Source organism: Protopterus annectens, chromosome 2.part1, assembly GCF_019279795.1.
Source record: "Protopterus annectens isolate FY-2018-M chromosome 2.part1, PAN1.0, whole genome shotgun sequence".
Taxonomy (NCBI): Eukaryota; Metazoa; Chordata; order Ceratodontiformes; family Protopteridae; genus Protopterus; species Protopterus annectens.
Window position 1 is genome coordinate 819,041,580 of NC_056729.1, and position 24,696 is coordinate 819,066,275.

At 40.7% G+C, this 24,696-nt stretch overlaps 1 protein-coding gene across 2 annotated transcripts in view; it reads left to right on the plus strand.

Moving 5' to 3' along the window:
- Positions 1-24,696, plus strand: part of MICU3 (mitochondrial calcium uptake family member 3) — a 1,861,160-nt gene that overhangs the window by 631,096 nt on the left and 1,205,368 nt on the right. The gene's annotated exons all lie outside the window — the stretch shown is intronic.

Here is a 24,696-nt window from a genome sequence, read left to right on the forward strand (position 1 = left end):
GCATCTTCTCTGCTTATATGATTTTCTTCCTCATGTGAGGTCCCATTTATTTTAAAGACCTCAGAGTCTATGTTTGAAATTCCTCCTTTAAAGTTGTGTGAAGGCATAGCTTGCATCCACATGATGCACTAGCCTGCTTCCTACTGAACCTCAGCTAGGAGTGACAGAAATTTGTCATCTATACAGAATAAACTTCAGACAGAACTATATTTAAACCATATTGATTTATTTTACTTGGTCTTTTCAAAACTATTGGTTTTCCTGCTGTTAGATTTCCAGTTAATATGCTTCTCCATCAGTGGCTGTCTTGGATGCATACTATTTCATGGGTCATATTATATTTTTCAACCAACCGTTTTATAATGTTCCTCTGTGATAAAATTGATGTAACTTTTCTGGAATGAGACACAACAGCAAAAATAAACAGCAGTACATCTGTGGAGAGATTCCTAAAAAAGTACTCATTAACAGTCACACATTTAATGCCAATGTGTACTCAGTTTATTACTTCATTGGTAATGTTGTTTTACTTGAGAGAAATATTTTTCCACCATTTTCAGTCTGTATCTCATATTCTTGCTAGTTCTTTTCAGAATGTAATATTGTGCATCAAACCAGACAACGACAAAATTAAGATATGAAATGTAAGTTTAATTCCCCTGTTGAAATGAATTTGACAAAAACTTATTAAATCATCAGAGGATAACAAGCAAACATGTTTACATTCTTTTTAAAGTATGTGGTGTGCTTCTGGCCACTGAAGGAGGTACACTAATTAATTGTGTAATATAGTGCTAGCAGATGATGAAGTAAAGTTTTGTTAAAGTTTCACATGACTTCATGGAATTAAGGACAACTGTAAGTGACACTGAAAAATTATGTTGAAGCAGTTATATGTATTCATAATTGCCAAATCATAGTACTACTTATACTTGTGTATATATATATATATATATATATATATATATATATATATATATACACACACACACACACACACACACATATATATATATATATATATATATATATATATATATATATATATATATATATATATATATATATATATATATATATATATATATATATATATATATATATATATATATATATATATATATATATATATATATATATATATGTGTATATATGTATATATATATATATATATATATATATATATATATATATATATATGTATATATATATATATATATATATATATATATATATATATGTATATATATATATATATATATATATATATATATATATATATATATATATATATATATATATATATATATATATATATATATATATATATATATATATATATATATATATATAGGTAGCATAGCATAATGGTTCTCACCATTTGAAAGAGTACAAGTAATCCAAAAATGTGTAAAGCATTGTGTAAATAATGTCTTTAACAGTGTTGTAAAGAGTTCAAAGTAAACAGAATGATGCTTCTTTAAACGAATCATAATTTGTTAAGCTGTAATTTTTTTCTTGATAAACAGAAAGATAACTGGCTGCATTAGTGAAAACAGATTTGTTTAAATTGCTAGTCAATGTAATATAAAAAAAGACCAAAAAAGATTTTGCGTTTGTGAAAAGAAACTTTTGCTGTTTGAGAGAGACTCAACTGCAGTGAAGGAAGACCTGGAAGGAGAAACTGGCAACTGTTTCAGGCAGAGGAATCAAGAGAGACCTACCAAAACAGATTGTTTAGACAGCTTTTCCAGCTGCTTTTCTGAGTGCACCAGTGCATATGTATATAACATTGTGACCATGGAAAAGTAGCTAGTACAGACCTGTATCAGCTAAAGGGATGGTTGTGGTAGCCAACATGAAGGCTATCCCAAAGACATTTCCACATTTAAAACAACTCACCTTGGAGGAGGACCTGAATCTGACTGCCTTCAAGCAGTATGCCCTCCAAGAGGGATGGAACCAGTCTGACTGGGCCAATATTTTATTATTTCTCTTAACTGGATAACTGCTTCATGAGCATAGATTAGATTGATTACCAGGATGTTATAAAGACTAGGACAAGAGTATTGATGAAAATATGATTTGTAAGTTATATTAGACCCAAACTAGAGTATAGAATAACAATATGCAAATCCTATAAAAAAAACAAACATAAATTGGAAAGGGTACAGCAAAATTGTACAATGGACATCCATGGTTATGAATATTTAAGTTACTAAGTGAGACTAAAATATCTTAACTTGTACAGTGTGTCATATAAACATTTAAAGAGGAGACTTTATTCAGTTATATAAGAGATTTAGAGACAACTACCTCTGGGAGTGTTTGGGGTTATCGAAAGTAGTAGAGAATCATCAGACAGACTGAGTAGAAGATTGTATAGGAATAAGATGTACTTATTGGTATTCTGAGAGAAAAGCTGATCCGTGGAATAGACTGCCAAATTGCACAAGTTTAGATATTTCTAAGAACAACTTGCAAACATTATGGAAATGACTGTATTGGTATATTGACAGGTGTTATTCTCATGCATAAAATATTTGTATGTATGTATGTATGCAGGAACATGATAAAGTCACAAAGGCAGTAAAGAGCTGGTGTTACACAGAGACAGAGATTCAAATGTTTCATAGTTAGATATTTTGTTATAAAAAACAGTAAGATGTTATGTGATCCTATCTCGCCTACATTCTGACTGATGGGTTCGGAGCCGATCCCTCGGCTCCGACTCGGCACGCTTATGCCAAAGAGCGAAGTCTCTTATTGGCTGAGCTTACTATATCCCAGGATGCACCACTACCAGTCCCCCAGATCTCGTTTGCCGCTAACAAGTGAAGACGTGGTCTCGAGCTGGCTGAGCTAAGTAGTGATTATTTTCACTAACTTTCTGTCAGGAATCTCTTTATTCTTCAACAAAAAGCTGTTTTAACAGCTATTCTTGTGTTTAGAGTGCGTTTGGAGAAATTTACTTAGTAAATTCTTGTGTTGTGAGTGTTGACTAGGAGTACCTCTTGTGTGGAAAGGCCTTTCCCGGTCTTTTTTTTTGGTTGTTAGGTGACTTCTTTCTGTTTAGGGATTTCGGATCCTTCTATTGCTGATAGTTTCTCTTTCTTTTAAAAGAAGGAAGAAGCAGAGAAAATTTGTTTCTAATTACAGTGTTTGTACTGTGTTTTGGCTTTAATTCACCAGAATGTCTCAAGTTCCTAGGCCTTCAGGCTTTAAAAAGTGCACCAAGTGCAACTTTAAAATGTCTATCACAGATGATCACTCTCTCTGTGTTTATTGTTTAGGTGCAAAACATTTGCAGGAGTCCTGCAGCGTGTGTCATGCTTTTTCCTCGAGGGTCCTCCAAGAGAGGAAAAATAAGCTCATATTAAAAGGCGTTATAAAACCCTCCTTTGAAGAAGCTTTAGCATCCTCTCCCTCTCCTGCTAAAAAGAAAAGGGCGTCGGCTCCGACCAGTCCATCGGATCCGACCGCCAAAAGACATAGGCAGGCCTCTCCTTCGGCTCCAAGGACTTCGGAGCCGAGGTCGGAACGGTCTGCCTCGATGCCACCAGTCTCGACTCCTCTGGCTTCGGAGCCGATGGCTGGGGCATCGAGAGGCGGGTCATCTTCATCGGCTCCACTGGTTTCGGAGCCGATGAAGGTTGTCCGCTCAGACACTTCCTCCTCGGCGCCGAAGCCCTCCTCGGCACCGATGGAAACTAGTTTGGGTATTCCTTCGGCGCTGATAGTCATCGAGTCGCCTCGGAGCCGGTCCCCTAGCCCCTTGGGGCCGTTGGAGAGGCCATCTCGAACCCGTTCAGTATCCTCTAGGTCATCGAGGATGTCAGATTCGGACATAGACAGGGTGCTCCAAAGACTGTTCCAGTCCCCAGTCTTTCAAAAATTGGTTTCGGCTCCGACCCAGTTGGCTTCGGAGCTGACAGCCCATGCCCATGTCATTGCCATTCCTCCTCCGACTGCTTCGGATCCGTCGGAGCAGGTGCTGTCGGAGCCGGTAGAGATCTTAGGGTCGGCTCCGACCCTTACTCCAACCCCGGCCTTCGGGTCCGAGTTTGGTACACGGACTTCTTCGGGTGGACCTGGGGGTGATGTTTCGGGACCTATGTTGTCGGTTCCGAGCCTCCCTCTCGGTGCTTCGGCTGCGGGACTTCCGTCTGCTGTCATGGCTCTGGGGACCGGACACTCCCAGGATTCTGGGGGTCCGGCTTTCAGAGCTATGAGGAGTGCCTTGGCCAAGTCTTCTTCGGCCATCTCTCCGGCTTTACCGGCACCTTCCCTGGGCGTGGAGACTGGGTCTTTGGCAGTTCCCCTGTCCTTAGGCAGCGGAGCCCCTGGGCCTGAGGTTACCCCCACTGGGGGTTCCCCTCCTGAGGGTTCTTCGGAGTTGTCTTCAGAGGAGCCCCCAAGGAAGAGATCGTGCAAGAGGAAGCACGTGGACTCCCCCGAGTCTATTACATCGGACACTGATCTTGATGATGCGGAGGGGTCCCCGAAGTCGTCCTCGGATGATGTCTCATTTGCAGACATCTTAGAGATCCTCAAACAACGAGGCGGCTGGATATCCAAACCCCCCTCTGCTGATGAGTCAGTGCTTCTCAAGGCCTTTGGGGCTCAGCCCTTCGACGAGCTCCTGGATTTAGTTTGTCGGAGGGCGTGGGAACAACCAGATACCGTGGAACCAGTCCCTTCTCGTCCTAACAAATTTTTGTCTGCCCCACCCGAGAAGGAGTTCCTGACCAAAGGCGTGGCTGTAGATGCCATGGTGGTGGCATCTGCTACACAACAGGACGTGGCAGAGGCTTCAACGTCCGTCCATCCTCCTAATAAGGAGTCTAGGAGCATGGACCGACGGAAGCGTACCCTGACTTCAGCGGCCTTTACTTTAAGGTCCCTGAATTATTTGGCACATTTTACCAGGCTTCAGAGGGATCTGGTCAAGGAGCTGTCAGGTTCCCTCTCGGGTAACCTACCTGAGCAGCTAGCCCAGTCGGTTAGCTCTCAGTTGGCTATCCTTGCTTCAATTTCTAACTCGTCCATGAGGCTCATTTCATATGCGGCCGAAGGCGGTAGAGCGGCAGGCACAGGCGTGGCTCTACGGAGACAAGCCTGGCTCCGTTTGTGTCATTTTGCGGAGGCCTTCAAGTCTTCCTTCGCCGACGCTCCCTTTGATGGGTCCTCTCTATTTGGACCCAAGGTTAAAGACACTCTTACCCACTGTGAGCAAGAAGGAAAAACTTTATCTGCCGTAGGTGCACGTTATTCCACTCCCTTTCGGCCTTATCCCAAGGCTAAAGGAGGAGGGAAGATGTGGTTCCGCAAATCACGTAAGTTTTTCCATCAACAGCAGGAAGATTCCCCTTCCAGAGGCAGAGGACGGGGACATTTTTCTGGGAGACGCCGTCCCAGAGGCGGCAGAGGGCCCCGCAATTCTGGAGACCGCGAGTCCTTTCGTGGCTCTTCAGCCTCCCACACTTCATGAGGGATTGCCCGGCTGTGCTGCTCGAGCCAGTCGGGTGCCGTTGCCAAGCACCTAAAAGCCTGGGAGTCAATCACTCAGGACAGATGGGTGCTTCGGATTATTGCCGGAGGTTACACCATTCCCTTCACACACTCACCCCCACCGTCCAAAAAAATCCCGGACCCACCACCCAGTCAAAGGGAAATTGCAGCCGCAGAAGCGTTAAAGCTGCTAGAAAAAGGAGTCATCCAACCGGTCCCCACAGACCAGATCGAAATTACTCAAGGTTCTTTTAGTGCCAAAAGACAGGGGACCTGAGACCAATATTGGATCTCAGCAGACTGAACCAATCCGTCACGAAATCCAAATTCCGAATGGTCACGTTACAATCCATTCTCCCATTATTGGAGAAGGATGTTTGGATGTGCTCCATAGATCTCAAGGACGCCTATTATCACATACCGATACATCGGGCGTCCAGGAAGTATCTGCGCTTCAGCCTGGGAGACAGTCATTTCCAATTTTGTGCTCTGCCCTTTGGTCTCACCACAGCCCCCAGGGTGTTCACCAAGTGTTTGGCAGTAGTAACTGCTCACCTGAGGAGTCTTGGATTCCAAGTGTTTCCCTATCTGGACGACTGGCTCCTGACTGCCACCACCAGTCATCTACTAATGGACAACCTCAAAGCCACCTTTTCCCTGGGTGCTACCCTGGGAATTACATTCAATTGGTCAAAGTCTGTCTTGCTGCCCTCTCAGCGCATAAGGTTCATAGGAGCAGAGATAGACTCAAAATTGATGCGCATTTTTCTTCCTACCGAAAGGATCCAAACTTTACAAGGCCAAGTTCAGGCCCTGCTTTCAAGATCCAAAGCCCCAGCCAGGATGGTCCTGCAACTTTTAGGTTCAATGTCTGCCACGGTTCTACTAGTTCCTCTGGCAAGATTGCACATGAGGATTCTTCAGTGGCTATTATCGACTCAATGGTCCTTTCAGAATCTTCCCCTCAATCACCCCATTATGATTACAGAAACGTGCAAACGGGACCTCCGCTGGTGGCTTCACCCGTCCAATCTGAATCAGGGAAGACCTTTTGTTATCCCCCCTCCGGTGGCCACCCTGACGACGGATGCCTCCCAGACAGGGTGGGGGGGGGCATTGTCTGGGCAGGTTAGTTCAGGGTTCCTGGCTTCCAGACAAAACCTTTCTCCACATCAATGTGTTGGAGATGAGGGCTGTACTTCTGTCCCTACAGGCTCTCCACAAGTTTCTCCCTCAAGGCATTATCGCTATCCACACAGACAACATGTCGGTGGTCTGGTATCTAAACAAACAAGGAGGGACCAGATCTTACCCCCTTTGCAGAGAGGCCATGAGGGTGTGGGAATGGGCTGTAGCTACCAACCGCTTCTTGGTAGCGACCCACATTCCAGGGAAATCCAATATATTGGCAGACAGATTAAGCAGGACAATTCTCTCTCCTCACGAGTGGTCCCTGAGCGAAACAGTAGCAGCTCAGGTTTTCAGAAGATGGCGACCTGTGCTGCGACCTGTTTGCAACACCACAAAACACAAAGTGCAAAAGGTTCTTCTCCTTGACTCCACATCAGGGGGAGGCAGCGACTGATGCTCTAGCACAACCTTGGCCAACAGGGCTACTTTATGCCTTTCCTCCGGTTCCACTTCTCCCCAAAGTCATTCAGAAAGCTTCTCAATTGGGGTCCACAATGATACTAATTGCTCCATACTGGCCTCGTCAGGTATGGTTCCCCTACCTGAAGAAACATGCGGTGGACGATCCTTGGGTTTTGGATATAACCCCGGATCTGCTAATTCATCAGTTGGGATGACAACACCAGTCCCTTCGCACGTTGAAGTTGACAGCTTGGTTCCTCCACTTCCGACTTTAGTCAGAAATCACACCTTAGACCCGGAAGTTATTCACATTTTATCTTCGGCCCACAAACCCACCACTAAGAAATTGTACCTCAGTAAGTGGAAGAGGTTTGCTATCTGGGCTCAACTCAGGGGCTTAGACCCTATCACTGCCCCGATTCCAGAGGTTTTAAAATTTTTAACATCCTTGTTTAATCAAGGATCTTCAGTCTCTACTATTAAAGTCCAACTTGCAGCTATCTCTAAATTTCACGAATTCATGGATCCACCGTTGATGAGCAGCAGATTATGCAAAACTTTCATTAAAGGTGCGGGGCTGTTAAGACCCCCAGTTTTTCATCCTGCGCCTCCGTGGGATCTTGATTTGGTGCTTCGTGCCTTAACATCTTCCCCTTTCGAACCGGCTGCTACATGTGAGTTAAAATATCTGTCTTGGAAAACTGCCTTCTTAGTGGCAATTACCTCTGCAAGAAGGGTTTCAGAGCTTCAAGCCCTATCTGTCAAACCTCCGTACTTGATTTTTCACAAGGATAGAGTATCACTTAGGCCTAATCCATCTTTTGTCCCAAAGGTCTGCTCTAATCTCTGTCTCCAACAATCTCTAGAGCTACCAGTTTTCTTTCCAAAATTCTCCAATGAAGCAGAATACACTTTCCATAAATTGGATGTTCACAGGCAATTGCGCTTCTATCTAGACAGGACTCAGCAAATTCAGAATCAGACCAGTTGTTTGTGTCCTTCTCAGACAATAAATTGGGTAAAACCATCACAAAAGCTACTATCTCCAAATGGATTAGAGATTGTATAACTCAGGCTTATTCCTCTTCGAATAAGCAACTTACAACATCTATCAAAGCTCACTCTACCAGAGCTATGGCTACTTCTATAGCTTTTCATTCCAAGCTCGCTATTTCTGAGATTTGTGCTGCGGCTACTTGGTCCAATCCGCACACTTTCATTTCCCACTATAAATTGGATGTGGCATCTAAAGGGCGAGCATCATTTGGTTCCACGGTACTCAGGAGTGTTTTCCAGTGAGCCACCCAGGATTCAGGTGCTAGGGACGCTGTGATCCAAACAAGAGACAGATGCACGTAAAACCAACGCACGGCCAAGCAAACAGTCAGAATAGACAATCAAAGAAAGCCAGCGAGCTTCAGCAAAATTCCAATCATAGAGATTTTATTGTGTGACCATGTAGGAATGAAAAATCACCCTACACACATCAAACCGGTTTCGGCTCCCAGGAGCCTTCTTCAGTGATATACAAAAAATACAAAAGAAAATCAAAGTATCAAAATGCAGTCATATAAGTACCAATAGGCTGTACATATTAACCAATCACAGCACCACATAAATAATCATTATTACAATTGATCATTGAGGCCAGGTGGAAACAAGGCCCCAAGTTTTATAATCCATTTCCTTTCCTTGGAACTTAACAATTCAAGCCAGTGTTGTTTATTCAAACATCTACCCTTGATACAATCTATTGTAACAAATTTAAAAGATGCTGAGGCATGTTTTAGGCAGTGTTTGTATAATGCATTGTTAATGCGTTTATTTTTAATGTCACTCAAATGCTCACAAATTCTAAGCCGGAAAGGCCTGGAGGTCTTCCCGACATAGAAAGCAGAGCAATTGCAGGTCACCAAATAGATGACCCACTCAGTGTTACAGTTGCCCCAAAAATTAATATCGAACACAACAGACGTGTTTTTACTACTGAATTCCTTAGTGCGTAAAATACGAACACAAAAAGAACAATGTCCACAAGGCATGCATCCAACAATAGGTTTGCCCATGAGCGACAACTGAATAGAGGTGGAGAAATCAGAACCAACTCTTTTGTAATGACTAAATTTGGAACCCATAGTCTGTCCCCTTTTAAATGAAAAGGAACATCTATCAGGAAGCAAAAGATTAAGTTTGTGATCAGCTTTCAGAACATTCCAATGTCTGTGTATGATATTTTTAAAACCCTGTATGTTGCGTCCATATGTAGTCACCAAACGCAGGGGTTGTGGCCTTGTATTGTTTTCCTTATCTCTATACAATAATAAATCATCCCTGTTGATATTGGACACAAATCTTTTGGTTAAATAAACTGTACCTGGGCGATACCCCCTCCTGATGAATCTACTTGTCAAATCCTCCTGGGCATCAGAAAAGGATTGCTGGCTAGAACAGATTCTCCTGGCTCTAAGAAATTGTGATTTGGGTATATTCTGGATGACATGTTGTGGGTGGAAGCTGGTGGCATGTAACAATGAATTAAATTCTGGGAATTTCCTGAACATCCTGGTTGATAGGGTATTATCCTTATTTCTATTGATTTCTACATCAAGAAATACTATCCTATTCCTATGATGAGTCAACTTAAATTCTATCCCCCATATATTATCATTAAGATATCCAAGGAACTCCATTAGATAACCTTCATCAGCCTTCCATACCAACCAACAGTCATCCAGATAACGACGTCAGATGTCCATCTCACACATATAAATGTTATGGCTGTGGTCATAGATAACAATTTCTTCAACATATGCCATAAAAAGATCTGCATATATGGGTGCAAAAGATGCACCCATAGCAGTCCCTTTGGTTTGCCAATAACAATAATTCTGAAAATAGAAAACGTTACTGGATAAAACATACTCAGTAAGGCATATGAGAAATGTATTAAATCCAGGTTGATATAACCCTGACCTAGCCAGCCAATAATCCAACGCTTGTAAGCCTGCCCAGTGTGGAATATCAGTCAGAATGTAGGCGAGATAGGATCACATAACATCTTTTAGTTATGTACTCACCATAACTTCAGATGTTTGGGATCCATCTCGCCTACATTCCTAATACCCACCCTCCTTCCCCCGGCCTTGGACATCAGAAGAGATTGAACGGTTTTGAGTTCTACTGTTTTTATCTTGTTTCTTCTGACGATGTTATATAAGCAGTGCTTGCATGTGTGCATGTATGCGGACAAACTAGATCTGGGGGACTGGTAGTGGTGCATCCTGGGATATAGTAAGCTCAGCCAATAAGAGACTTCGCTCTTTGGCATAAGCGTGCCGAGTCGGAGCCGAGGGATCGGCTCTGAACCCATCAGTCAGAATGTAGGCGAGATGGATCCCAAACATCTGAAGTTATGGTGAGTACATAACTAAAAGTTTACAATTACATCACTTAAAGCATATAATCTCTTCATGGTAAAATCCTAAAGGTCAGCATACTAAAAATGCAATGACAGAAATGATAGCAATTGGAAAATGTAAATATATTTACCACTGCTTTAAGAAAGTAAAATGTCAAACTGGTCCTAAAGACTCAAAGTGTCATTGCTTTCATAGAGACATTGTTGTCCCATGAAATGATTTATAGAACTAAGCAGTTTGGACTTGTAGTAAAACTTAAATCAAATGTTAACGAACAGAAATGATAGTTATAGACATGCTCTGTTTTAAATGTGGAAAACGGGTTACATGGTAAGGTTTTTAATTAATAATGGTAACACTGTTACATGTGAGAGAACTGTAACCTAAAAACTGACACTAGTGACATTATGCTTACGGAGTGTGGTAAACTACCTGCTAGTATAGTTAAGAATCTACTTTACTGTAGTTGTGTTTGAAAAATTAAATTTAATGCCTTAATGGCAAGGAGCTGCTGGAAGCAATACTAGATACAGACAGTATGATCATACTTTAAAAGGAACATTGTATAGATTCTTAGGAAAAACTAACAAAGTCGTTAGGATATCATGCATCTGTGGAAATCAGAAATGGTATCTTATTACGTAGAGAAAAATACAAATACTATTGGGGATGCAGGCGAAAGTGCTTAGTTGTGGAATAAACGTGGTTGCCTTTTCCTTTGTCATTTGATATCTTTATGCACTTGTGGACTATTAGGAATGCAGTTTGATGTTGCTGCTATTCCAAATTTAGCACATGGCATGGTAATAGAGAAAGATTTTCCCACTTTAAGGAGTTGTGGAGGCATTGGATAGAGGGTATTTCTTTTAGTATAGCACCCTGTTAGCTTGGGATAGAAATTAGCAAGTGAATAAGCCTACAAAAATGCCTCTGCCTATCTCCAAAAAAGGGGGATGGAGCAACTACCAAGTATATGCATTAGAGTGCATGATTCAAACAAAAATCAAGGCATACTGTTAGAAAACCCTAAAGGTGCAAACATTTGACAAGAGACACAGAGAAAGAGAGAGAGAGGTAGGGGGCGGGGCATACACTGCTTAAAGAGAAATGTCACCTTGTACTTATGACTTTCAAGAATAGAAACTCTAAAAGACAAGTATTTGCACATTAAAATATTTCTACCTGCTGTGACAGAGCAGACTGCAAGAGAAGCATTACTAGAAAGAAGGGGCTTACACATTAAGACACTACCTGAAAATATTGCAAAGCCAGATGTAGAAGTGACTAGCATTGCTAACAAGAAGGAATCAATCCAGCTTCTCAACTGTCCCTATTTTGGAGGAGCATTCCTATTTTCAGGCCTGATTTACTCCTGCATAACGTAGCTATTTTGGAGGTCTGTTCTAATTTTTAGGCTTGATCCATACATTCACACAGTTTCCTGACCCTTACCCCTTCATCATGCATGATTTTTGAAACTGTTAGTACCACACTACATGACCATATACTTGAGGCAATAATAATTTAAAGAAAAATGACACACATCTTGCATATGCATTTTAGAAGCAAAAATAAATTATCTCATGTGGTAGAATTTTGCAATGCAGTACATTAAAGTCTATAGATTTTCACTGGCTTTTTGATAATGTGCTTCTGTTTTTCCATAACATTTGCTATTCCATTTTTGAAAGATGTTTCAGAGTAGTATCACAGATTGCTACTGGGACAGCAAGAGTTATGTGCTATTTCATACTCACATTGTATGCTAAGTAGCTGTCCAGATTTTTTTTGACTGGACATACGTACTATGCTGGGAGTGTATAATAATGGGAACACCATTAGATGAAGTTCTGGATTATGAAAAATGCACAGCTTTATCTGAATTCCAAACTTTCTGTCAAGCTAAAACAGAAGTATGTAGCAACAGAAAATTATAAATAGAGGGTGGGTGTTGAGAAGGAGAAATGCAACATCAAGGAAGATTTTACAAGGGTACTTTAAGATGAAGAAACATTACCTGGTCAGAGTTCTAAAGCCATTTCTGCCATTGTAATACAGAAACCTCAAAAAAGGGGAAGATTCTGGGCAACATGTAACTATAACTATTCAAACCAGTGATAAATCCTTTGTATGTGTGTGTGTGTGTGTGTGTGTGTGTGTGTGTGTGTGTGTGTGTGTGTGTGTGTGTGTGTGTGTGTGTGTGTGTGTGTGTGTGTGTGCAGAGAAAGAGAGAGAAAAAAATAACTAGAGAAAAATGAGAGGATGGTGTTCAGTCAGTCTGAGACAGAGGGTAAGCCAAATAAAGAAATGAAGAGAAGGAGAGGCCAGTGTATACAGAAACCCAAGAAAACACTGAACAGAGACTTAATGGTATTCCTCTTGAACTAAGATACAGAAACACTAAACAGAAGAAAGAGGGTGCTATACATCAGGTTGATAATAGAAGGGAACAAGAAAAACTGTATAAAAGCAGAAATAGCAACTAACACTAAAGAATATTAGTTCAAGTTGCCTTTTCTAGAAGACCCCAGTATCCATGTTGGTAGGAGAAGAGGCAGTGCCTTCCACTCCATGATATACTGACCATGAAGAAACTCCAAAGCTGCCTGAACTTCAGTCAGGGTGGTTACATTTTAAGACAGTAGTGTTGTCTTCCCACTCTATTGCCTTGAATATAATCTTCTTAACTCCAGAGCTGCCTGAAATTCAGTCAAGATGGCTACATTTTAAGACAACAAAGGTTCATAGGTTGGTGCTAGGCTATTGGCCTTAGGGCTTATACAAGCCTAGCCATATCAATTCCCTGGCTATTTCTTCCCAGAATATTTACTTCCCTGGTCGCCTGTCTAGCAGGGTGACTGACGTGATCCCCAGGGTGAATTTCCTGTCTCCCATCCAATCGTCATGGTTCCTTTTGAAGAGGGCCAAAGAGGTGCTCAGCTTGACATGTATGGGCAGTCTATTCCAGAGTATGGGGAGCCCCTGGGTCAGGAACCTATCCCTCCAGCATGTTTTGTTTATTGTCATTGTGATAATCAGATTTAGATCTCTGGAGTGTATAGTTCTGAGGGATTGGTATTTCTTTAAGTGTAGCATGTCCAACAGCACTGGGTTTGACATGGCCTTGTATGTTAAACAGAGATCACCCCTGAGTAGGAGATGTGCGACAGATATGCAATATGGGGAATACGATACTTTGAGCAGTACAAAGAAAAATATAGTGGCAGGTTATACAATAAATCAGTTTACACATTTTGGCAAAAATATAGAAAAGGCAGCTAGTTTATGTAGTCAGAATACCATATCCGTTAGAACAACAAGTGAGAATCAGAATGACAGGTTGAAGGATAAGAAGACTCTGAAATCCAAAATGAGTAATATCCCTGTATTATTTAGTAAATCAAACATGAAATTTCTAATTGACAGGAAGTGTAGTGCAGTATCATAGGCATCCTCAGTGTACCTATGATAAAGACATTCAATGAAAATGGTTTGGCAAGAAAGGATATAGATATTTTAGACAGTATGGATGCACCAATTGTACTTAGCAGCATCTGGATGTCAAAGAAGAAAATGCCAAGGCTATAAATTATGATGCTTGTATCAAAACTAAAACTGCTGGTGAGCAGCAAAAAAATATGTTTTAAAGTATGCAAGTAAAATGCAAAATTATAGTGTAGTGAGCATAATAAATATTAGTTTTAATGGGCAAGATAAAACAATTTTACAGGCAACAGTTGTCTGTCCTAAACAACACAGTGCAGTAAATCTGGTTTAACCAAATGTGCAGCTGACAGATTTCAACAAACAGACATTTGTAACATCTTTCCAAAGGGCCAGAGGAAACCTCATTTTCAGGGAGGTAGGGTAGTCCAGGTGGGTCAGATTAGAGGTAATTTTAATACACAACAAGGTATGTATAATACAAATAAAAGGACCAAATCATTTAAAGCTAGAAACTAGGTATTAGTTAAGCTACATCAGCAGAAAACAACTTTTTTCCCTAAATGTCTGGGTCCATTTGAATAATAGCAAAAAATGAATGAGATAAACTGATGAGTTAAGCAGAGTGGTGGGAGAAGGCCAGAACAGATACACCATGCACCATTGTGTAATTGTGGAAGGAAGCACAAACTTCTAGCATAACAACAGAGATTAATGAATCTATTGATGAAAAAACACTGACCTGTCTGCCTGCATTTCGGAAAAAAATGACACCCTAATCCAGAGAAAGAAAAAACAAAAGACGTTAATGCTATGGAGTAAATATGTTTTATGGAACTGCCAGACAGAACAAATCTGATGGTCTTGGCTGCTTTAATCTTCCACATCATCTCATTTGCTCAATAATCAAGTACAGAACCAAGGAGCCCATGGCAAGTGTTAAATGCTGTATCTTTTTTAGAAAAGTTAATAGAGCAACAGATTTTCACGTGGAAGTGCATTTGAATATGAAATATGAAACTTTAGTGTCTGTCATTATTGACTGACTGTAATGCTTGGTGATTTGCCATAAAATCTAATTTTTTACAAGAGACAGGGCAAAAGTATGAAGCAAATTAGAGACATTATGCAAAATCAGAGACATTTTCCTGTGGGAAATATGTAAGTCTACAAACTTTATAGCATTCAAGAAATTATTCAAATACCCCCATTTCTGAGTTTTAATACTGTTAGAAAAAATGTATTTTTTATACACTGGGACATGTTTTTAAAGACATGCTTATCCACCATATCTAACAAACATGGTGCATAAAACACTTTTCAAATAAAAAGTAAAATGTTGGCCAAGGTATAATTATAACAATCAGTGGTTTGTTTTGTGGGTTATGTAGTATTAACCCACTTGCACTTCTGTTTGGCCACTTAGACTACACACTTGTGTTTTACTTCCCACAGTCATGAAGAAATGCTGTGTAATCCATACCACAACCATTTGTTATTGCTGAACTATATCATGACTCTGATTACACAGTCAAGTCAGATCCTGGAAAATCTCCATTTCTTCAGTGGACACATTTGCTGACCACTTATGGTTTTTAAATGTTCAAGCTTTTCATTTTATAACACTAGTAGGTACTGGCAAGTATGTTGAAAAGCACTTTAGCACTTAGTCACAGCAGTACATGCAGTATTCTATTTGCTGCTAGAAACAGTGGCATTTGCAAAGCACATCTCTTCCATGAAAATGCAGTCTGAGGCAGAATGTGCACAATAACCTTATATTGCATTGGATATGCCACATGCAGCAATATACATGTGTGCAATTCATCAACAAAGCATGCTACATTAGGAGGAAGAGGCCATGATCATTGGAGAGATGTTTGCATTAAAATGTCAAGTTCCTAAGGTAAGATAAACTCCATTGATGAATAGCAGTGACCAGTATAATCAGAAGGCAATACATGGTTTACACAGTCTACTGAATATATTCACTCAGGTTTTTTGCAGACAAAACATACATTATATGGTCAGTTGCTTAAGTTGTCAAAACACCACACTGAATGTTCATTGTTTTTGGGTAAGTGGTTCACGGAGAAGCCACAGATAAGCAATTTGAATTTTTATAAATACAGTGTTAGGTACTTATGTGCTAGTTACATTTGGTTTACAGGAAAGGAGCAACTTTTTCCAAAGGAAATCAGATTTTTCTGAAGCAATTTACCCAATAAATTGACATCTTTTTTTCATTTCCTGTTGTTATAGAAATATTGTGAAGTTAGTCAAGTAGAAAGCTGTGACCTAAGATCTGTAGTATAATAATACAGTATTCAGAAATTAAACTGTAATTCTGAGCACATCTCAATACCACTGCAGACATCGTTTTATGTTTCTGCATTAGTTGCATGTGGTTTCAGATTAAGCATATGAGCAACTATCATTTTTATTCAAAGTTTAAAAGATCAGCACAGAAACAGTAGTAATACTTGGCAAATAGTGTTTCTCTGGTGAGTAAAATATGGGTGTTTTAATCTGTGTGGTAGTGTTAAATGTGGCTTAACATAGTTTCTCATCTAAACGAATATTAAAACAAGCTTGCAACAACAGCTGTTTGGTTTGTGTTCAAAAAAGCAATGGCTCATCAAAGCATGCATGCTCTTCATTGCTAATCACTCTTCTTTTTATTTCATCATTGTCACATTTTTAAAACTTAAAAAGAGAGTTTAGTTTTGCAGTAGTTTCCATTAAGCAAGCCCAGTAAAGCATGCTGTATTTTAAACAGCTGATTTAGTTCTCTGTGATTTACATTGTTGATATGGGCATTTCATAACTTTAGTTTACACTCTTAAAATGGCTTATCATTTGGCACTTAAAATGGCTTATCATTTGGCACAAATGGCTTATCAATGCTAACTCTATTGGAAAGCAATGGAATTCCCTTCCCAACAACCTTAGGCTCATGACTTCACTCAATCTATTCAAAAATAATCTCAGAGAATTACTTAAGTCTCACTGGTTGTGCCCATGTCCAAACCCAGATTAATTCCTATAGGTCTCACAGTACCTTTACTCTCTTCTTCCCTCTCAAGTTATTATCTAGCATTTTACTTCCTCCACATGTACCCATGTCATGTGACCAATTCAGCAAATGATTTGTTCAAACTTCTAGCATGTATATATAGATGTCTTATTGTTTTGTTATCTTACTAATGTAGTACTTCTATCTAATTGTAGTGTGATACTTTTCTTAATATTGGGAGCTTTTCTCCCCGGGCCTCTACTGAAAAAGGATATGTATCCAGCTAGACTAGCCCGGTCAACAAATGTAAAATAAATAAATAAAATTATCATGACTCTCTTGTTTAGCCACTACAACTTGCTACTATCAGAAATAAAACAGTGACATTTAGTGGTAACCACAGCTCAGCTAGGTTGCAGGTGTGAAGTTCATTTTTGTTTGCATTATTGATTATCAGTCATAGTGTCTTGCTTTATATGCCAGAGATACTATAAAACCTTTTTGTTTCTTTAAACTCCTTTGAGGTCCTTCCTATATATAAAAATCAGACAGTTTATGTATTTTATCAAAACAGTTGACATAATGGTTAAGGTCTTGACCTTCCATGCACATGGTACAAGGTTTGATCCTGATCTCTGGCTAATGCATGTATATAGTTTGCATGTTCTCCTTGTGTCTCCAATGCTTTTCTCCCACCTCCCAAAACATGCTGAGTGATCCCATCTTAAACTCAACCAAAAAGTGAAGTTGTGGGCAACAGCCTGTTAAAGGAATTGGGTATCAACTGTGGGTGTGCACTATCCTCTAGCTAAGCAAGCATGAGAAAATGTGCACAGTGTCACAGCTAGCCACTCTACAGTTTAAAAAATTGAGTCTAGGGGACTGGATCATATTGACTAATGTAGCCAAAATGGGCATGGCTATTTGCCAGTGATAGGTGGTTTAGGACCCAGCCTGCACTGAACTGTGCCAGGGACCTATGCTGATGGCATGAAGGGTCTCTGTGCCCCTATTAGCCAGTGTGTGCTCGCCATAATGCCCAGCGACCTTGAGTCAATAAGCTACTGTCTGGATGATGTCCAGATGCACAGTTTGGGCAACCTGGGATAGCTCTGTTGAGCAAAAGCTGGATGTAAATCCAATGAGCCTGACTAACAAGAACTAAGGATTGCTGCACTCAGTATAGGTTCACTGACATGGCAACACTTGGAAGTGGATGGCATGATGGTAAGATGAAGGCTGGATGTTGATGTCCTCTGTATCCAGGGGAAAAGATGGAAGGGCAGCACAGAAAGCCACTTGGCTTGGGATCCAGAATCAATTCAGGACAAGGACAGACTAGAAATGGTGTTGGAATTGTAGTGAAGGAGAAGCTACAGAAGATAGTGAGGAATGTCAAATTAATGACAGACTCATGGCAAACAGATTCCAGTGTAAGGATAGAGCAGTACTCATAATCTTAGCCTGTGCCAGAAGATACAGAGGGATGTCATCAGAGTTAGTGACAGACTCATGGCAACCAGACTCCAATGTAAGTACAGAGCAGTATTCATAATCATAGCCTATGCCACACATCAGGGTTGTGATGGCGAGGAAAAGAGTGCTTCCAGGTAGCAGCTGCAAGACCTAATAAATAAAGCAAGACAACACAAGTTGTGTTGATAAATGGGTACCTGAATGCACATATCAGGAAAGACAGAACAGGATATGAGGACTGCCTGAGCCCATATGGGTGGGACAATAGGAATAAAGACTTTGTCTGGCAAATGGATAGATGGTGGTCAACACATGATTTAGCAAGAAAAAGAGTCACAAGATTACATACAAGAGTGGCCAGCATGTAATTCAGGTAGATTTCCTCCTAGTAAGGAAAGGGCATTGGGGTAGAATTAGTGATTGCTGAGTCATCCCCAATAAAACAGTCTGCCCACAGCATAAACCACTGGTTGCGACAATCAGCTGCAAGCAGTGGTCAGAGAAGGCTCTAAGGTCAACAGAGACTAGGCTGAAGACCTAAAAGTTGGCCGGAGAGACAGCACAAGAATTCAAGGAAATACTCAGGGTTCTAGCACCTCAGTAAGAAGAGAAAATTGATGGAGTTAAAGAAGAATGGCAGCACCTCAAAACAGTATGTGTGAGAAGTATAGAACAGATAATGTAGACGAGGCAGGTATGGAAGTAAGGTACATAAGTAATGGTGGGGGTGAAATGCAGAAGTCCAGGAAATCATCAAAAGAAAGAATGAGTGCAGGAAAAAGTGGGAAATAGAAAAGATGGACTAGGCTTAAAAGAAATACTGGTTGTCTAACAAAGATATTAAGAGAGCTGTTACAGTAGTGAAAAACAAGGCATCACAGGCAGTAGCTCAGTAGAAAACTCTAGCAGGTTGCAAGGCAAAGACTGAAACATGAAGAAGATAGTCATTAGACACCCTTCATATGGGATGTGAGCAACAGCCTGTTCATCAGGGCATCAAAGGTTAATGGAAGGCGTACCTTCAGCAGCTTCTGAATGAAGAAAACCCCACAGAAGCTGTACTGCCCCAGGCCAACCTACAAATGTAAAAAGAAGAGGACCCCACCTTAGAAGAAGTAAGAATAGCACTAAGCAAACTGAAGTCAGGGAAAGCAACAGGCTGAGGTGAAGTCACGATAGATATGATTAAGATGTTGGGTGACACAGGAGAGAAATGGCTCCTGAGGGTACTCATAATAGTATGGACAGAAAGCCATATCCCACATGACTGGATAATAAGCATACTAATGCCATTGTACAAGAACAAAGGATACATTCACTGCTGTGGGCAGTACAGAGGTATCAAACTCCTGTTACACTGTATGAAAGTTTTGGAGAGGGTGACTGATAAATGAGTATGCAGGGTAGTAGAAAGTAAGATGTGAGATACGCACTTCAGACTCAGATCAGGATGCAGTACAACTGATCTGATATATGGAGTGAGAGAGGTATTTGAGAAGAAGCTAGAGCTGAGGAAAGAGTCCAGATGAGCATTCCTAGATTTAGAGAAAGCATATAATAAGGTCCCAAGAATACGGATTTGGACACTCTTATAATGGTTCAAAGTCCCAGAAACATTTACCAGATTGGTGCAGGCTATGCACAGTGACCTAGTAACACAAGTATGAGCAGTGTTTGGACTCAGAGAGGTTCCCTGTGGGAGTGAGTGTGCAACAGGATTCAGCTTTGAGCTCACTGCTGTTCATACTGGTGACAGTCTACATTAGCAAACAACTTGGAGGGTTCATATCAACAAAGTTGCTGTATGCAGATGATATGGCATTACAAGGAATCTGAACAAGAACTTCAGCGAAGGATAGAGCAATGGAATGCAAAACTAAACGCACACGGGATGAAAATGAGTACAGATCAGACACCTGTAATGGCAACAAATGTGGGAAATCAGAAAAAGATGAGAAATGAAGTAGAAGATAAAATATTGAAACATGTTAACAGCTTCAAGTACCTGGGTGGGGTAGTTGAGGAGAAGGAAAGTCTGATTGTAGAGGTCAAAGCTAGAATTAGAAGAGCTGCAGCCCACTGGCACAGAATGTTAGGGGTGGTGTATGACAGAAGAATGCCAAAGAATCCCAATGATGCTGAAAAGTAAGGTGCACAAAACAGTGGTGTTACTGGTACTATGTATTGAACAGAAACCTGGTCAGTGAGGTAGATCAGTTGAGAAAGCTAAAGGTGATAGAAATGAACTTCCTATGACAGGTGGTAGAATGCACACTGTGGGACAGATGAAGAAATGAGAACATCATTGCAGAAGCCCAAGTAGCTCTATTTTCAGAGAAGGTCAAGGAGAACAGATTATGGTGGTTTTGGCACACATGAAGAAGACAATCTGGTAAAGAAGATTGGAACAGACAGGCAAAAGTAAAAGGAAACAGGGATGTCCAGCAAAGAGATGGCTAGATTGTTTGAGAAAAGACTTGCAACAGTCAGGCATGACTGTAGAAAAAGGTAGGAGAGTGTTATTGAATTGAGAAAGAAGAGGAAACAGGGATGTCCAGCAAAGAGATGACTAGATTGTTTGAGAAAAGACTTGCAACAGTCGGGCATGACTGTAGAAAAAGGTAGGAGAGTGTTACTGAATTGAGAAAGATGGAAGCAGTTGACTCAACACCCTGACACCATATAGAAAATGTGAAAAAGCTGCTCGTACTTTATTTTTGTAAACTGGACTTGTTTTAGCCTGTAAAAGATAACAGGAAGTATTACAGCAAACTGCATATTACAGATCAAATACATTACTTCTACTAAGAAGATCAGACTGTGCATAATAGAAAAGTGCACTGAAAAAATACAAAAAGGCTAATATTGAGCTTTGATAATCTTATAATTTCCCACTGAAATGTCAGTTATGCTGAGAACTGATTATTATACTAAACATTTTGCGCTCTTCTGTGTTGTATGAGATGCAAAGACACTTCTTTTAACAATACTTGTAAGATTTCCAGTCTAACATCAACACTGTTTTTTCTGCATAGCAACAAGGGCCTATTTAGTGGAAAATAACTCTATACAATTTTTCTGTGTATACAAATACAGTTAGATCAAGTACTGTGAAGTACAAAATAAAGAATCTGTCAGTATCTTGAGTTCATTGTATATTTTTGGATGTTCCTCTAATCAAGACTTGCGGATTTTAAATGATGCTTAGTAACATTCATTTCTGTCGTTCTGTACTCAAGTTTTATCCATGCATGACTCTCATAATTCACCAAATTACCTGCATGAGATGCTTGACAGCTTAAGGCATTGTCAGAATATTTTGTTTCCCTCTAATTTATTTGATAACCACTTTCCCAGAGTGCAGAGTGCTGTAGAGAAACTCGAACACATGCATTATGAAATCAACATTTGCTATAGCGTAATGAAATCAACTTTGAAAATATTATGAGATGGAATGTTAGCTACAGTTATCTCAGTCAGCAAGTCACATGTCTAAAATCCACAACAAAGTGGTAGCATTCCATTGTACATTTTTAAATGTTGTTTACCAGAGGCTGCCCATATTCTTGAATGCTTCTGATGTTTCTGTCAACATCATTTGTGGTATTTCAACATAGTGGCTTAAGTCCCTCTTCACATTCTTAACATTACATTTGTCTGATGGCAGAAAGGGACAGCTTGCAGAGTCTTCCCTTTAAGCAGATGTATTTATTTCTTACTTTCTTTATCTGTTTACATTTCTTGACTAGAAATGTTTAAATGAGAAATCCCCATTTTCAGTAAAGCCCCAGGAAGAAAAGTTCCAAAAACAAAGTACTCAAATACATTGCACACATCCACAAAGGTTCCTTACAGAAAGAATACAAGAAGTAAACTCAATGTCCTATACTAATCACCTCAGAGTCCTGTCTCTTTACTCGGTACCATACAGACTTCTGAGAGATGATGTTTGCCTGGCATAGAAGGCATCATTGGACACTGTTTTGATGAACCTTTTGCACATCCACAAAACAAACAGCATCAGGACTACTAGATTAAAACACCTAAAGTTTACTTGAGACATAAATAGGACATGTTGGATAAACATATATGATGTTTTTCGTGTTTCACTGTTGCAGTCATCACATTTGGGTTATCCCTGTCAGGGTAGCCCTCGGCTGGCCCAAATACCAGAGACTTAGTATTTCTGCATCAGTTGCTGTCGCTCCAGGACTGACGTCAGGTCGTCAGTAGTATAAAGTCAGGCAGCCAATGCCATTACATCAGTCTTGCTTGCTGTGGAGCCCAAAGCAGAAGCAGTTTGCACGAGTGCCGGTCAGCGTCAGCCGCTACCTGAGTTTTCATCTACCGAATTGAAGTTGAAGTCTTCTAAAGCTAAGTACCTCGTTGGGGATCCTTCTTTTCTTGCACTAACCGATGTCAGAAAAAGTTAATAATTGTCTCACCTGTGGAAAGCAAATACCACATCGGGACTACCATTCTTACTGCATCACTTGTTTAGGCCCAGACCACAACGTCCCCGATTGTCACTTCTGTGGTTTGTTTAATGCCAGAACTATCCATCATCAGGCCCTTATTGTAGCCAGATATTTTGGCTTAAAGTCCTCGAACTCCGATATGGTTTTGGTAAGCCATCCGACAGCAGATCTTCCGAAAAAACTTAAAATTAAAGACAGAGACAGACCACACAGGTCCAAACCTACTGACAATGCTTCCGTTAAGCTAGTTGTCAGTTCGACGGTCATCAGTAAGGCACTTTCACAGCCCCTGATGCCTGCTTCTGTGGATTTGCAGGCCGCTACTGAGACCCTTTCAGAGTCTGGTATGCTGAAAAACTCTTCTTCGACTAAGGATCCTGTGGTTGTCTCTACCTTGGATGGGTCTGGAGCCACTGAGCAGGCACCAGCTTCCGAGGAAGTCCTTTGCACTACTGAATCTCGACACAAATCGTCTTCTTTCGCGACTACTGTTCTTTCAAAAATGACTGAGTATCTAAGGCCCAGGATACGAACTACGAACCACACCCAAGAAACTGACAACCCACTCTCAAGCACCTGCTTCCTTGCCTCAGTCTCTCAAATGCTTAAAATGGTAGAAGACCTTATCATGCTAATCAGGGGAAGCCAAGCTACCCCCTCCAAAAGGAAAAGAGATCTATCCCCTGTAGTTCTGTCTGAACAAAAGTCAGATGAATCTGATGCATCTAAATAAGAAGACATGCAAACCCTCTCTTCTTATGAGGACTCTGATGCGGAGGATTCAATTCCTTCATCCTCTCCCCCAGATGATCTTTCCTTTGGGGAAACCCTGCATACCTTAAGGGAGCATTTCCAATGGGAGAGTCAAGACTACCCTCAGTCTAAAAAGAGACTCAGGGAATTTCTAGATCTTCCGCAGAACAGACCCTTGGCTATCCCCGCAGTCCTGGATGTTGTGAAGGATGTTTTTCTGGAATCCAGCTTGACCCCTGACTCCCTCACTCCTGCACCCAGAAAATCAGACAGGTACTACAGAGTCCCTGACTCACATAAATTTCTCTTTAAGAATCCTACTGCTGACCCTGAGGTAATTTCTCAAGGGCCTAAAGGAATTAAAGCAACCTCTGCTAAGAATCCCACCCCCCTCATAAAGAGATTCCCGAGCGCTGGACAGATGGGGTAAAAAAGTATACACCTCAGCTGCTCTTGCTATTAGGGCACTAAATTGTCAATTCCATATTCTGAAGTTTCAGCAACATACCCTGGAACTCCTTAAACAAAAGATGTCTTCTTTTCCTGCTTGGCAGAATCTAAAGAATTACAAGAGTTAATGCATTCTGCAATTCAAGTAACTAAACACACCTTACACTGTGGTTTTGACGCCCTAGAAGCTTCTTGAAGGGCAGCAGTCACTGGTTCTGTCATTAGAAGGCATGCATGGCTTAAGGAACATCCCTTGCCAGACCATGTAAAATCTAAATTGTTGGATGCCCCCTTGAACAAAGATAACTAAGGCAGAAGAGGTTCTAAAAAAGATGGAAGAAAAAGCAAAATCTATGCAAACAGTTAAGGACTTCTTGCAGGTCCAGCCACCTAGGCTCAGCAGGCATTGTCCCACTAAACACTGGTCCTTTCCTGCTTCCAGTAAACTAGACCCCCCCCCCCCCAGACAGCAGCCACGGGGAATGCAGAGATCTAAGCAGTGGACTAGCTTCACATCAAAACCAGGGAGTTATAAGCCACCCCCTTATGGTAAGAA